The sequence below is a fragment of the Symsagittifera roscoffensis genome, chromosome 6, assembly GCF_963678635.1.
Source record: "Symsagittifera roscoffensis chromosome 6, txSymRosc1.1, whole genome shotgun sequence".
In the NCBI taxonomy this organism is placed as follows: domain Eukaryota; kingdom Metazoa; phylum Xenacoelomorpha; order Acoela; family Convolutidae; genus Symsagittifera; species Symsagittifera roscoffensis.
The window spans coordinates 1,379,052-1,395,474 of record NC_087067.1 but is presented as its reverse complement, the minus strand read 5'-3'; the positions used below and the strand labels follow the sequence as shown (position 1 = coordinate 1,395,474).

The 16,423-nt window shown below is 34.3% G+C and overlaps 2 protein-coding genes across 3 annotated transcripts in view; both read right to left on the bottom strand.

Moving 5' to 3' along the window:
• Positions 1-16,423, bottom strand: part of LOC134848877 (uncharacterized) — a 572,430-nt gene that overhangs the window by 257,004 nt on the left and 299,003 nt on the right. The gene's annotated exons all lie outside the window — the stretch shown is intronic.
• Positions 1-16,423, bottom strand: part of LOC134848890 (soma ferritin-like) — a 237,886-nt gene that overhangs the window by 20,206 nt on the left and 201,257 nt on the right. The window contains exon 1 of one of the 2 annotated variants that reach the window (XM_063866418.1): positions 4,158-4,261. The exons of the other annotated variant lie outside the window; for it this stretch is intronic. The gene's annotated coding sequence lies outside the window, so the exon portion shown is untranslated. Of the gene's footprint in view, positions 1-4,157; positions 4,262-16,423 lie in introns of those variants that run through there. 2 annotated transcript variants of the gene reach the window in all.

Below are 16,423 nucleotides of genomic sequence, written 5' to 3'. Positions count from 1 at the left end.
TCGTTTTATACAAAATCATTTTGATTTGCACACCCCATCAAGACAACCTCACCATCGTTTTCAGTTTCTTAACTCAAAATACACGTCACAATTTTTTCTAAATTTTACATATTGCATTAAAGATACTAACCTACACGGCATTCTCCGCAACTATGACCAATTACCCAAATGTATATATTCTGTCCCATCACAAAGACCTTCAATACCGAAGATTCAAGACCATTCCTTATCCCGCATGAATTTATCACACCTATTGAAATACCTATATTTAGTATTCATTCACAATAGTAAATATAACCATAAAATATATAACCTCATCCAAAACACACCTTACGAGTTCGCAGTAGGCACAGAAGAACTAAACACCATCAGGGCACTTCAATTGCTTTGGCCATTGCTACAAACTAAAAACATCATACGCATACTAGCCAAGTTACTAACAACATCAGACATGATTCACGACATCTTCCCCCACGGCTTTTTCCCAGAAGACTACGGTAACTATAAATTAAAATACTTTTAACTAATAAATTCAAATGTATACTAACCATTTTTTATCAATGTTTGATTTATTCTTTTAGTCTTCACATCACTATCATCTAAAAAACAGAAAAAGAAAAAGAAAAATACAAACTTGTTAAATTATATTCAAACTCCTTAATCCCTAGCACTAAATACTGTAGTAAAATTCATACCCGTTGTAGTAATTTCATTTATAAATTATTTTCCTCGATGCAGTAAAATAAATACGATGAAAATTTATAATTTTAAACTTCCCCAAAAAGCAATAAAATTCAAATTCAATGCAATAAATTCATAAAATTAGAAAGCAGTACTAACCTTTTCAATATTTTCATTCATTCGCACAAGAATTTTATCCAAACTCGCACAGCTCGCCCACGAAGAATTGTTTAAATAATGATTTTAAGTTTCAAGCTTTCACTATAAACAACTCTAACACACGATAACATGTTTCAAACTTTCCTTTAACCCGGTTGGAAAGGAATTATATAAAAAAACCAAACTAACCAACGCAGCTTACTAAACACCACAAATCATAAAATAACAGCATGACTAAGAAAAGAAAACCAACGGTACCCAAACCGGATTAACCCAGCTTAAAACTGGATAATTTATTCTTTTGAAGACTATTATAAAGTCTAAGAAAGAAATAATAAAACACAAAAAAGTCGCAAGACAAACCCATACCAAAAACAATTTGATTTTTGAAAAAAGGACACAACCAAAGTAACATAAGAAAGACCAACATAAAACCAACATAAAACGTTATCACAAAAAACAGGACCTCTCAAAGAAACAGCATGAAATCATACTCCCACTCCTGGCCTAACCCACCAGAGAAGGACGTCCTGAGCATGCTCTATAGCCGGCCTAACCCACCGCGCTACATCCACGCTTTGTGACCACACTTCTATTTTTAATAAGAGGTACTCAAGGGTGAGTAACTTCCAAATAACTGAACTGAAACAAAATGCTTTTGTGAAAACGACTAACTAAATTCATGATTAAGAAACCAAATTAACATAAATTTATAAAATGTAAATCATACTTTGCAGTATATAGATCATACACAACAACAAAGACGAACATCCAAGACTAGATGATCCCATCACACTCGAACAAAAGAATGGCTAAAATTAACTGACATGCCATCCACAATCACGACTCAAAGGATTTAGAGTACGACTTGACTTCGCAGAAAAGGACTTCATTGAACTAGACCAATGACCACCTCAATGCTCAAGTATACGTACAGGTCCGAGTTACAAGGCATCCCTTCCAAACACGATCTTCACGCCATTCCCAGACAAGGCTGTACACAAAACAGTTCTCTACTAATACAGAAAAACCTGACATAGCAAACCGTTTTGAAATCGGATTGATTTCATTGGGGATCACAGTCGTTGTCGAATGACAAAATAATAACTTCCTATTTCTGATTCCAGCGTCCTGGAACGTTCTTTTTCAAGAGGACCCGGATAAGTAAATGATGTTCGCCAAATATCAACGTTCATCATCCATCCTTCAAACTGCAGAGAAGAAAGATAGTTCTAAAAAACTCTGTAAACCCCGGATGGGTGGAACCTGATCTAAACTACATTTTTTTATTGGATAAATTAGATATTTTACCACTGTAAAATATTTAATTTTAACCAATCATAATCCATCCAACTAACAACCCACTTTTTTGTAAGTGCTGAAATTACTTGTAATTTCAGCACCAGAGAGATTTGAATTTAACTTAGAAATTAGTTGCCTCTCCAAGAGAACTTCAGCTGCCCCAATAAGCCAGTATACTCTAGATCTATTGAGCCTAGCAGAGACTAGTTAAACACCCTGAGACTAGTAGATATAAGAGTAAAATTAGGGTCGGTATTAGACTAAGAAGTTGCACGAATCTATCCGGCCGAAAATAAGATAGCGTGACGAGCAGACGGTGTACCCTATCCGAAATTACTCTATGAGTTAACCTAAAGGACCTAACTCACAGGGTAGCACGCACGAATCGTTTTTTTAGTCTTCGGTAAACGTTTGTTCGACTTCCTGCAAACGTTGCACAAAGTTATCCTTCAAAAGCGACTTTCAAGAAAAATCACCTGAAGATGCGCTTAGTTTTGTTCACAAGTGCTTTCTTGCAAACGTGACAACAATTGGTCACTTTCTTTTTGCACGATATCAAAAAAAACGTATTTCAAACTATTCCAACTCTAGTTGTTTCTCACTAAAATGCTTGTTACGAGGATGATTTCTGAGAAAATAAAATCAAATTTTCAGTGTTGGGTACTGAAGTTTTATCATTTTATCAAGGTTTCCTCTGATTGTTCCCTATTGGTTTATGTAAAACTTTTGCTTAAATTAATGTTGTCCGAAATCATCCTTGAAAACAAGCATTTTAGAGCAGAAAAACCTTGAAAGTGGCCCTAATTTTGACCATTATTGTAGTAACTATATAAAATCAAGGTCCTAAAGTTCATACACTAGTGGTCAAAGTTAAACGCAAATTCACCAAATTACTTCTGAATTTCTTAGTTTCAAAGACAATTTTGACAATACTTTATTGGAATTTCATCAAAAATTTACTTCAATCGACTGCAAATGATCAGAGTTACCATCCTTGAGGGGCTCAATTTTTTTATTTGAACACCTTGTGACTTTTTCTGTGTCTGAAACTGCCAGCTTTTGCCATTTTTAATAAGTTTTTTGGAAGGTGTGAAATTATAAGAAACAAATGAATTGAGGAAAGCTGTCAAACTGAACAACGCAAGTTTCTTGTTTAATTTATTTCGCCCCGCATGATCAAGTTTGTCTGCTCCGCTTCTTCGAAAAAGTCTTCAGTACCATAGAAGATTACGTCTCAAATGGCATAATTTCCAAATGCCATAAAAATGAAAAATTTCCCAAATGGCATAAATTACATGCAACTGTTGCATTGAAAAAATCGAGATTAATTTTTTCGTGAAAAATGTGGGAAAAAAATTCAAATTGTCAATCCAAATGTTGATTGACATTTTATCTTCACAAAAGTTGTAGAAATTTTTTCATCAAAAGAAAGAAGCATTAGCTTGCGGTTATTAATAAGCTTCTTGTGGTGAACTTTTTTGACAATTTGTTGCGTAAATTTGTTTGGAAGCAATTAATTCCAAATCTTGTATCTTGTTCACATGCTTTCGTTCCTGACAAAATGTTAGAATTAGAAATAGATAGAAAATGTTTAAATTACAATGAAAACTTGAAATTTATGCCATTTGGGAAAAGTTTCCATCTTTATGCCATTTGGGAATTATGCCATTTGGGAAGTTACCCCATAGAAAACGCATTAAAAATTGTCAAAACTGGCATTTTCCAACCTGGAAAAAACTGATAAGTGCTATAAATAAAAAAAATGAGACTTTCAGAGAGGATAGTTCAGATAGTTTGCAATTGGAAAATATAAATAATGGAATAAAATACCATAAAAACTGTGTCCAAAATGGTCCTTAAAACGAAGCTTTTTAGAGCGAAAAAACCTGATTATGGGTTCAATATTGTCCACTAGTGTATCTTTTTTTGTCTTGCTCTCTCGTTTTGAATTTTTGTTGCGTTATTTTTTCTCCAGTGTGTTTTTGAAGTTGTAATGACATTGACTTCTAACTCACTTTTTGCTTTCAGTGAGAAGTTGCTTTAAATTAAGTGATCAACGAGTTATCTGAAGTATTTTGAGCTGACTTTTTGAGGAATTATATCATCATTTATAGTTATGACCTACATTTACTTTAAGTCAATCAATAACAACACTTATTTAGAACGTTGTATTGGTAATATGAAAAGATAAATTTCGCAATACATTTGAGAAAATTAACGCCCTTGAACGAGAAGAAATTTTTGAAAAGTAAGAGAAGGCTTCTATTGATAGAGCTTGATGGTAACAGATTTTAGTTTAACAACTAACAGCCGGTTGCTGAATTTTATACAAAATAGAAAAAGCTATTTTGTTAAAACTACAAGAGATTCTCCAGATTCTTGCATTCTCGTAAAAAACTTGTATCTTTCGTATGTTACACATTTTACCTTTTGAAATGAGACTTCTGCCAACTCTGTTATTTCTCTGAACGTCATTTTCGATATTTCTGCGTGCGGATTCTTTTGTAGGAATCTCTTCTTTCCCTCTGTGCCCAAAGATAGAAATAATCGTGACACCAGTTTCTTTTGTACTTCGTTGTAGAAGACATTGTGTCCGACTCGTGGGCCTCTTGTTTTTCTTTCTTCGTTCTCCAATACTACTCTGTCGCTTGCTAATTTATCTCTAAGAATCCTAGCGTTTCTCGCATCTTCGTTCTCCCCTTCCCTGGGCGTTTCCGGGCGTGGTGGTGGTTAATCTAATATATCTTTTGGTTCTTCCAAAATAATCTCTGGGTTCACATTTTCTTTGACCGTAACCGCCATGAGAAATTGTTCGAACCAAATTTTGAATTGCCACGGAGGGTCTAGATTCGCTGATGCCCAAAATACCGGAATTCCCATATCCGTTCTGTTGTCTTGAGCTGCGAATCCTGCTGGCTGCGCCATGTGATATGCGTTGCGATATCAATTGAAAACAAGTTGTAATTCAATACTGTATTCTGAATATTGAATTTAGATTTTCTCTTTCCTTGGTTTCTTATGTACTGAGAGATAGATCATTGTTAAGTACTCTGATCTCTCGCTTAATCTCAGTGTCAACACTTACGTATGACCTTGAGAATACCATAAAATAATGATTGAGCACCAGAGGTTAGATGTACATACGTATAATAAATACTGCTACTGCAGTAGCGGTATGACAGCTTTTGATCTAAATTTTGGAAGCTTGCTTCCCCTTCCCTCACACTATTGAATTATGTATAGGTTACTACACTCATAGAGTAATTTCAGATAAGGTGCACCGTCTGATCGTCACGCTATTTTATTTTCGGCCGGATAGATTCGTGCAACTTCTTAGTCTAATACCAATCTTAATCTTACTCTTATATCTCCTAGTCTCAATAGATCTTGTGTACACCGGTTTGCGCGAGTTAGTTCCAGAATGAGAACAACTGTATTCTAAGTTTAATTCAAACTGTTCTGGTGTTGAAACAAAAAAAATGTTTCAACACTTTACAAATAAGGAGTATGATTGGTTAGTTTTTAATATTTTATAGAGATAAAATATCATTATAATAACCAATAGTATAAATCAAGTTTAGATCTGGTTCCACCCATCCGGGGTTTAGAGAGTTTTAGTTTTTGATTCCTTTTCCTTCATCTGCGGTGGAGGATGGGTGAAGTTTGTTGTATGTCGCGAGCATCATTTCTGTTCCGTTCTTGGAGGAGGAAGCTCCAAGAAGTTGGAATGGTGGATATCATTTCGTCATTCAACCTGTCAGGTGGGTTTTACCATTCCGTAGTTGGAGTGTGATTGGGTTGTCAAGTTTCCTGCTGCTCGTCTTTGGGTTTTCTTATAATCTTTATACTGCATTTTTATTATTTACATATACAAATCTTTTTTTAATTATGTTTTTTGGTTATGATTTTCTAATAGTTTTTATCGCAAAAGCGTTAGTATTTAGTTTGGTTATTTTTAAGAGCTACTCACACTTGAGTAACTCTCATCAAAAATAGTGTCGTGGCTGTCACGAAGCGTGGATGTAGCACGGTGGGTGAGGCCGGCTATAGAGCCTGCTCAGGACGTCCTCTTCTGGTGGGTTAGGCCAGAAGTGAGGGTATGATTTTGTGCTCTCTTTTTGGGGGGTCCTGTGTTAGTTCAAGTTTTCATGCTATTTTTTATTACCAGTGTTTTCTTTTGTTGTCTTAGTTTGGTTTTTTCTTCAAAAATCAAATTGTTTGTTTTGGGTTTGTCTTCCGACTTTTTCGGTGTTTTGTTCTTTTATGTTCAGACTTAAAGATAGTCTTTAAAAGAATAATTTATCCGGTTTTAAGCTGGTGTGAATCCAGTCTGGGTACCGTGGGTTTTCTTTTCTTAGTCATGCTATTAGGTTGTGTCTTATGGTATTTAAAAAGCTTGCCTTGGTTAGCTTGCATGATTATATAATTTCTTTCCAACAAGGTTGAAGGAAAGTTTGAAACGTGTTAAGACTTGTTAGAGTTGTTATCAGTGAAAGTTGAAACTTGAATCCATTATTTTAAACAATTCTTTGTGGGCGAGCAACGCGAAATTGGATAGAATATTTGTGCGAGAAAATATAAAGAAGCGTCGCTTGAAAAGGTTAGTACTGCTTTTGTTATTTATGAAAAACTTTTATCAATTTACTACATTGGAAATTAGAAAGTTACTGCTTGATTTAGGGGTTAAAAATATTAATTTACTTTCATTTATATGAATATTTGCTGTTTGTGGGAGAAAGTATTTATATATTAATTTACTGCTTTGTACGGGATAATTTATTACTTCAATTATGGGATAGGTTAAGAAAAATTATTTATTTGAAAAAGAGTTTCTGTTTTTTATTTTGCTTTTTGTTTTGCAGATGATTGATGATTGTGCCTATAAAGAAAAAGAGAAAACATTGAATCTTAATTTTTAGTGTTTTTTGAATTTGTTAGTAAAATATTGAATTCATATTACCTAATTGTCGTTGAAGAAGCCATGAGGAAAAACATCGTGGTTTATATCAGAGGAGGTTAGTAGTTTATCGAACAAACGAATGGTGTTTTTAGTCTGCAAGAGTGGCCAAAGCAATCAAAGTGCTTTAATGATGTTACATTCTTCCGTGTTAGGTGATTGTTCATACGGTGTGTTTTGATTTAGGTTATGTATTTTTGTTGTTATAGCGAGTGTTATATATAAATTCTAGGATTGCGACTTCGACGGGCTGAAGGAATTCATGAGAGATGATCATTAGGCGGGATTCTACGTTTATTAGTTTGTTTAGTGGGCAGAAGATATACATCTGGGTGATGGGATCATAATTTTGGATGGTGGCTTGTTGGTTAGTGTCTTTAATGCAATAGGTGAAGTTAAAGAAAAAAGTGATGTGTATTTTGAGTTAATGTATTGAAATCTGTGGTGAAGTTGTCGTGCTGATGTAATGACTTTCAATGAATCTATAATAAGTGTACGGATGTGTTTGTGTAGTTCGTAACATGATTTTGTGTGAACAGTGCAGATCTCGTTCTTTTGGTGTGAGGAAATGAAAAGTTAGTGAAAAATGATTGAATTTGGTAAAGTATGATTCGTAAGCAGTTGTATGACGTAGTACTGCAGAGATGACTTTGTCATATTTTTTATCTGAGATGTTAAGTGTGAAGGTGTATGAGGTTTTTATGAAAAATTTCTTGGTTAATTGAGGGTTAGTTAGTATTTGGATCGCCAAGTAGACAAATGTCTTCATTGGGGCGGATGATATTACGATAGTAGTAATCGATAGAGTGGGTATTAGCTTCAGGTGCAGTGAATTTGTTTAGGGATTCTCTGAATCCTATTTTGCGTGAACTGGCTTGAGGTTACTGCTGTTGTGAGAAGGTAGAGTAGGGTGCTGGATATTTCATTATTATGAGGGGTGATATATAGTGGTAATGTTAATGGATTAGTAAAAAGGTAATGAGAGGTACATGAGAGTGTGGGTATAAGACATGCTCGTTTACGTAATTTGGTATTTCATCGTGGGGGTCGGAATGGAAGTATGTATATTGGGGGAAAAATAGAAATATTTGTAGAAATTCTTTGGTATTAGTGTGAAGTGGATGATTGATAAATGTGGTGGATGATCCTGGGTTAGATGGGAATGGGGTTTTTGGGAATTTTCGTTTAACGGTTCGGTAAGCGCGGTTGGTACTAGTGGATGGGGTTGATGGGGAAGTGGTATTTTGGCAGGGTGTATAAGCTGAAGAGGGGGTTAGAGTTGATGGATTGGTTGATGTTAAAGATCGTGAGACTTGGTGAATGGTTAGTGTGTGAGGGTGTTGTAATTGCTGTTGTAGTGTTATGAAGTTATCAAGTTCGTGTGATATTTGTGTGAGATCTTTGTCATTGTTATCGGATGATTCGCTAGTAAGAGGGGAATATGTGGGTGTGACATGTGAAATAGAGGAGGGAGGGGAAGGAATTTTTACTTGGAAATGTAGAGGTGTGTGTGTGTGTGTGTGTGTGTTGTGAGCGCCCTCTTCGATGATCAGGGGGGAGATTAGAGTCTCCCTATCCGCCGGAAGAAGTGGATAATTCTGTCGGGGTTGTCTTGGAAGGCCGATACCGACGGGTTGTCTTCAAGGGTTTCTTGTCTTTCTTCATTCCATTTCTGGCACCTGACTAGCATATATTCGGCACTCTCAGGCTCGTTTGCGTCGCAGTGTCGGCAAATATCCGATTTTTCCCGCCCGAAGCGGTGTGCGACTTGTTGGAGCCGGGGTGCTCTGTTCGGTCTCAGCTGGTGTAGCGTGATTTGTTCTTTACGGGTTCTGTTTTCGTCTTGTGCGAGTCTCTTGCCTTTTGTTGCTCTGGCGTGAAAGCTTTCTTGGTCCATGTTGTCATAGTAAAATTGGTCTTCGATATCGATGGTGTCATCTCTGATCTTGTGTCTCACGCATTGTCCTGGGCCAACTTTGTCTAGTCTTTTCCTGCTGACCGATCTCCGGTCGGGTGTGAAAGTAGTTTCTCCTCTCGATTTTAGGCGGGGTCTGGAGACAGGCGTGAGTAGGGCTTCAAGTGATGGCCTTCTGGCAGGCACTCGATCTTCGACAGCAAGTTGGCTCCTTCTGCTTCGGCGATGATGCGAATTGTCGGCAGACCTGCTTCAGTTCTCGTCTGTAGAGCTGGTGAACCTGTAGAGGTTGAAAAGGGGGGTTGAGAAGAGGGGTTGAATGTAGAGGTTGAAAGGTGGTTGAGAAAATGTAGATGGGCTGGGTTTAGAGGTTGCAATTTCGTTGGGTGTTTCTATATCGGAGTTGTTGAATTGGGAGACAGTGTTATATACTGTTGGTTTGGAATTAGTATCTGATTCCACGCTGGGTGAGGTGTTAGGAAGAGGTGATTGAGGTGGGGGGAAAGCAAAAAGTGGGATGATGGGGATGTTGTTCTGAAGGTTGGCTGGGTGGGAAGTTGATCAATGGAGAGATCCATTTTGGCGGCTCATCGTGTGCTAAAAAGATGGTTGTTCTGAGAACGGAATTTAGTGGTATGTGGTTGTGCTATAGTTTGCTCATATGTGTCGTCTATGTTGGGTTGTTGGGTTATTATGTGTTGAATTGGGCTTTGTGGATAATTAGATCGCGAAGTTATGAGGTCTGATAGGGCAATATTTCTAAAATTTCGTGGTACCAATGATAAGGGGTGGTTATGGTTAAGATTTGTAATTGTGGTGCTGTGGGCGTTATATTTGTATTGTTTCTTGGTTCGTCGTACGTGTTTGGTGTTGTATTCTTTTATTTGAGCGTCTAGAAGATTTTTTTTGATTGATGCTGAAAATATTCCAAAAAACCCTGCGAAAAGAATGCGTGCTACGCTTGCTTTTTCATTTACTTGTGTATGTATTGTGCAGGTATTGTAGATTCCTTTCAAGAGAGAGGAAAAAAATCCAAGAAAATTAAACATCGCGTATAATATAGTCAATCTTTCTAAGATGTAGTAGGGCCATCCTAGAAAGGCAAGAAGCTCGTTTTTCAAATTTACCAAACTAAAATTATTTATTGGTGATATATCTTGTGGTCTGTATTTTTTGCCCTTTAAGTAAATGTAATTTTTCATATTTTTTTTAAATTATCCGCTATAGTCTTGTGCAAATATGTCTGAAAATCCTAATTTTTCTGCAAGTTTGTGCAGGTTTTGATTTACGGATTTTCGTTGAATTGTGTCCATTTTTGTGAATAATTCTTGAAATTGTTGTGTTGGAATGTGATGTTGAAGTTCTGATTTAGAGTATATGCCGATATGCGGAAAATTTTTTGAGTGGTTGCATGAGTGTAGGGTATGGTGTGAGAAGATAGTATTTCTCCTCGTCAGGGTTTAATTGTACTACATTGTGGCTGTTTTGTGATCCACATGGGACTGCTGTATCCCAAAACTGAGTTCTGCGGGAGAGTGTATCAACAAAATGTATTTTGTTTTTGTAGAATATTGGGATTCTTTTATAGCGTCTTTTATCTTCAAAAACATATAAAGGTGATATTTTTTGGTACAGGTGTAATACCATAAAATATTTCCTCGTAATCAATAAGATTTGATCTGTTTCCTGACAATGAATATCCTACATAAGGCATCTTTAGTACTGCTAGTGCAAGTGATTGTTAAGTTTGTGTGTACGTTCAAGTTAGCATAATTGATGGAGTGTTTCAAGTTCTGTCAAAGACCTTTATTGAAAAACTCTACTTATTGTGTAATCTAATTTCATATCTGAAGGTATGTCATAGTGAATTGCGCCAAAATAGGTGTTGTTCATGAGTGTTAGTTCTTGTAAACGCGTACTTTCTGTATCTTATGGTTTTAATTTTGATTTTAAATTTTGGTTTTAAATTAAATCTTGAGGTCGCACCAGATGAGTTATGTATAGGTTACTGTACTCATAGAGTATTTTCAGATAAGGTACACCGTCTGCTTGTCACGCTATCTGTTTTTTGGCCGGATAGATTCGTGCAACTACTCTTTCTAATACCATTCTTAATCTTACTCTTATATTTCCTAGTCTCAATAGATCTAGTGTACACCGGTTTGCGAGAGTTAGTTCCAGAATGAGAACAACTGTATTCTAATTTTAATTCAAACTGTTGTGGTGTTGAAACTACAAGCAGTTTCAACCCTTTACAAAAAAATGGGGTATTAGTTTGATCGAGTATGATTGGTTAGTATTTAATATTTTATAGAGATAAAATATCATAATAATAACCAATAGTATAAATCAAGTTTAGATCTGGTTCCACTATACCTTCAGCGCTTTGTTGGTTTCAGATAAAAAAAACTCAGCTTTAGTTGAAAATGAAACGTACACCTATCTAAAAAGATATATACAAAATGTCAGCTCGGGTCGAGGTCCGCGACCTATTTTTTTTGACTTTTCCGATCGCTGAAACTTTAATTCCGCCACCCAAATTCCATAGCCTGAACAGGGCTTTATTTGCGGACAAACATTGGTAATACCGTATCTCGGTGGCGATGGTCAAAAAATTAGTCGCGACAGTCAAAAAAACAGTTGCAGATGTCAAAAAACTAGTCTCGGTGGTCAAAAAATTAGTCGCTGCGGTAAAAAAAATTAGCCGCGGCGGTCAAAAAATTAGTCGCGGAATGGTCGAGAAATTATCGCAGTGGTCAAAAAATTAGTGGCAACGGTCAAAACATTAGTCGCTGTGGTCAAAAAAAATAGTCGCGACGGTCGAAAAGTTTGTCGCGGTGGTCGAAAAATTAGTCACGGTTGTCGAAAAAATAGTCGAGGTGGTCGAAAAAGTAGTCGCGGTGGTCAAAAATTTAGTCACTGTGGTCAAAAATTAGTCAAGGTGGTCGAGAAATTAGTCGCAGCAGTCGACAAATTAGGGGGGGGGGGGGGAGGGTGCTTGCTGACCCCCATGTTTTAACATAGGCTATAGAGTATCCGGTCAGCAACCTATGTATTATGATAGGGAATAAATTACCCTATGTATTAAGATGGTAAGGTTTGAGATGGTAAATTTCAGAAAAGTTTTTGGCGCCGATCTTACCATGTTTTAAGATAGTGTTTCAATTTCCCATGTATTAAGATACTTTATAGATATCCCTATGTATAAGGTTTAGAAAGGCATTGTATTAACATAGGGAACAGGTTTCCCAATGTATTAAGATAGGGAATGGAAAGGTTTCAGTGTGACAGTGTGATAGTAAGAAAAACCGTATTTTTTCGGATTTTGTGTGGAAATGTCTAGTTTTTCGCAAAAACCTCGGCACGCGTTGTGTAGTTTTTGATATTACGTGTAGATTGTGTAACGAAGGTATTATGTTTTATCGTTCATGTAAGTCAATGGTAAGATGAGCAAAAACTTGGAACTTTTATCAAACAAATTGAAAATTTTTTCAAAAAACATCAAAACACGATAAGAATTGATATGATTCGACGTAAATACTATTTTATTAGATGATCTTACTTTATCAAACAGTAGTTTATTTTGCTAAATTTTTGCTGAAATCTACTGAAACTTGAAAAAACTGTAAGTTTTTGGAAAAAATTGCAGATATCTCAGGTTTCGGCTAGTTTTTTGTTGCTCTTGATCTAATTGAAAAAAACATAAATACGTGTAGAGTTTAAAATTAACTTCAAATTGTATTTTAATTGGCATCATGTTGAGACAGTGATACAAAAGTTTGAAAAATATATATAGATTTTCCCATAAATTTCTTAAGTAGGTAATACGATACATTTTACCCTATTTTTATCTGAAAAGTGATTTATATAATGCTGTGAACATATAAAGCTGATATTAGCTGAATCAATACTGATACTTCCGATTTCTCAGGGGAATAGTGTAAGTAATCTTAATTTTCGAGAAAGTAAAAATTAATCAAATCTATCCACAGTTTTCATTTTTTAAGCTTTCATTTGTGTAATTAACTGGCTTTTGGTTCAATTCAAGGAGAATTTACTTAAGAATCTCACTTCAAACGAACAATAGGAGCAAAATTCATTGAAATTTCTAGATCAAACTCCATGATCCAACTCTTTCTCAGTTTCTTCTCAAAGTTTAACCCAAATTGTACAAAAATTACAATTTCTGAGAAGTTTTTAAAATATTTAATAAAAATAAGTTTCCGATCATTGATAAAAATTGAACATTTTACTGCTAAAATTGAATGAAAATGGGGTATATTTCTCTTAACAGTAAATTAGATTGTATGATATTCAACAAAATTTTCTGCAAAACTGATGATTATCTATCTGTTCCTTCAACAAGGAACAGATAGATAATCCGAAGGTTCTACAATTGATTTTCCCTGTTCTACAAGGAACAGGGAAAATCAATATTTTTCATTGATTTTCCCTAGAATTTTTCTGTGTCCTAAGCTTACTCTTGCTTTCTGCTTCTTGCATGCTTTCGCTCTTGAACTCACCTTGCAAGAAAGTTTAGTCAAAACTGAGGAGTTTAGGAGAAAATAGTGTCAATTTAACTGATAACTGCTAATTATTACCATGTAATTTGTACATGCTCTTCTTTAATTTTCCTTGTTTAGTTGCTACAGCAAACTATTTCAGCAAAAACCCAACTTTTGGAATCATTAACTATCACTTTTCTTGCAAAAAAAGTTTGTAAGTTGCTTTTTGTTCTTGATTTTTGTCGGAAGTTTTCTCAAAAATGTCGAAGTGAGAGCAAATTGGGGCTGTTTTAAGCTTTCGAAAGCAAATGTATAAATCGAGAATATACATGTGTATTTTTACGTTGATTTCTTAGAATAAATTAAGAGCAGCTCTATTGTTTATAATCTGCAAAACTTTCGGAAGTAGAAATACGCAAGCGAACTTATTTCTGCAACATTTATAACATATAAAAGATCTGTTCTTAAAAACATCGATTAAGGAAAGGAAGTCCAGGTGCAAACTGTAACAATTTAATAATTTTAAAAAAATCTATAATTCAACGTAGTTTTCTAATTGAAAATAATTGAAGCTGAACAGAATTAAATTTTTACTGTGTGTCTAATTGAAAGTTTTCTTCATAGAATTAGGAGATCATATATCTGGTTCTGCTTGTATAACTAATACTGCTTGTAATAGGTAAGTCTTAGTTTTTTAGATTTATTCAGCAGGCTCCATATTATTTTCTCTAAAAATCTTTCTACATCAAATTTTTTTACCCAAAAGAATGAAATGTAGATCTTGAAAGCAAATTTTTGATTTATGCTTTAGTATAATCTTCCAAAAGATGTTGGAGTTGAAAGTACTTGACAACAAATCATTTTTACAAAATCTGAACTTTTATAGAAGTTATATCCTAGGTTATATCCTAGGTTATATAAGTTATATAACCTAGTATATCAAATGATAAAAAAAATTCCAAACTTTACATATTTGTGTTGGATTCTTTTTCAAGATGTAATATATAGGCTAAATTTTAATAAAAAAGTCTCTAAGATCTTAATGAATAAAATTGAATTTCTAACACAATTTGATTTTTTATCAGTTTCTGCTTCATCTACTATCTTCCAACTTAATTCAATTCGAACAATCTCTCTGTTCCTTCTACAACATATTTTTCATTGATTTTCCCTAAAAATTTTCTGTGTCTTAAGCTTATTCTTGCTTTCTGCTATGCATGCTTTCGCTCTTGAACTCACTTTGCAAGAAAAGTTAGTCAAAACTGAGGAGTTTAGGAGAAATAGTGTCAGTTTAACTGATAACTGCTAATTATTACCATGTAATTTGTACATGTTTTCCTTTAGGTTCCCTTGTTTAAATGCTACAGCAAACTATTTCAGCAAAAACCTAATTTTTGGAATCATTAAATATCACTTTTCTTGCAAAAAAAGTTTGTAAATCGCTTTTTGTTCTTGATTTTTATCGAAAGATTTCGGTGCTATTGTAAGCATTCGAAAGCACATGTAAAAATTGAATTTATAAAGGTGTATTTTTACGTTGATATCTAAGAATCAATTAAGAGCAGCTCTATTGTTTATAATCTGCAAAACCTTCGGAACTAGAAATACGCAAGGGAACTTAGTTCTATATTTCTGCAACATTTATAACATCGAAAAGACCTGTTCTCACATTGATTTGACATCGATTAAGGAAACAAAATCAAGGTGCAAACTGTGATAATTGATTATTTTTGCGAAATTTATTAATATAATTCATCGTAATTTTCTAATTGAAAAAAAACTGAAGCCAAACAGGACAAAATTTTTAATGTGTATCTAATTGAAAATTTTCTGGTTAAAATTTATAGAATTAGGAGATCATACATCTGGTTCTGCTAAAGTATTAGTTTGTTTAGAATGTTTGAGCAGTCTCCATATTATTTTCTCTAAAAATCTTTCTACATCAAATTATTTTATCCAAAAGAATGAAATATAGATCTTGAAAGTAAATTTTTGATTCATGCTTCATGTATCATCTTCAAAAAGTTGTGGCAGTTTGGTTTACTTCACTACAAATTATTCTCAAAAGATCTGAATTTTCATATAAGTTAACCGAGTATATCACATGATAAAAAATTTTCCAAACATTACACTTGTATGTTAGATTTTTTCTCAAGATGTAAAATCTAAGCTAATTTTTAATAAAAAATCGCTAAACTACCAATGAAATAAATTGAGTTTCTATCTCAATATGATAATTTCTCAGTTTCTGCTCCATCTACTATCTTCCAACTGAAACCAATTTGAACAAAGTTCCATTTGAAAATTGAGTTTTAGAGGTGAAAATATATCATTTCAACGAACGTTCATTAATCCGAAGCAGAATTAAGAAGCACAAGGTTGAAGCACACGGTTGAAGGAAAGTTTGAAACGTGTTAAGACTTGTTAGAGTTGTTATCAGTGAAGGTTGAAACTTGAATCCATTATTTTAAACAATTCTTTGTGGGCGAGCAACGCGAAATTGGATAGAATATTTGTGCGAGAAAATATAAAGAAGCGTCGCTTGAAAAGGTTAGTACTGCTTTTGTTATTTATGAAAAACTTTTATCCATTTACTACATTGGAAATTAGAAAGTTACTGCTTGATTTAGGGGTTAAAAATATTAATTTACTTTCATTTATATGAATATTTGCTGTATGTGGGAGAAAGTGTATATATTAATTTACTGCTTTGTACGGGATAATTTATTACTTCAGTTATGGGATAGGTTAAGAAAAATTATTTATTTGAAAAAGAATTTCTGTTTTTTATTTTGCTTTTTGTTTTGCAGATGATTGATGATTGTGCCTATAAAGAAAAAGAGAAAACATTGAATCTTAATTGTTAGTGTTTTTTGAATTTGTTAGTAAAATATTGAATTCATA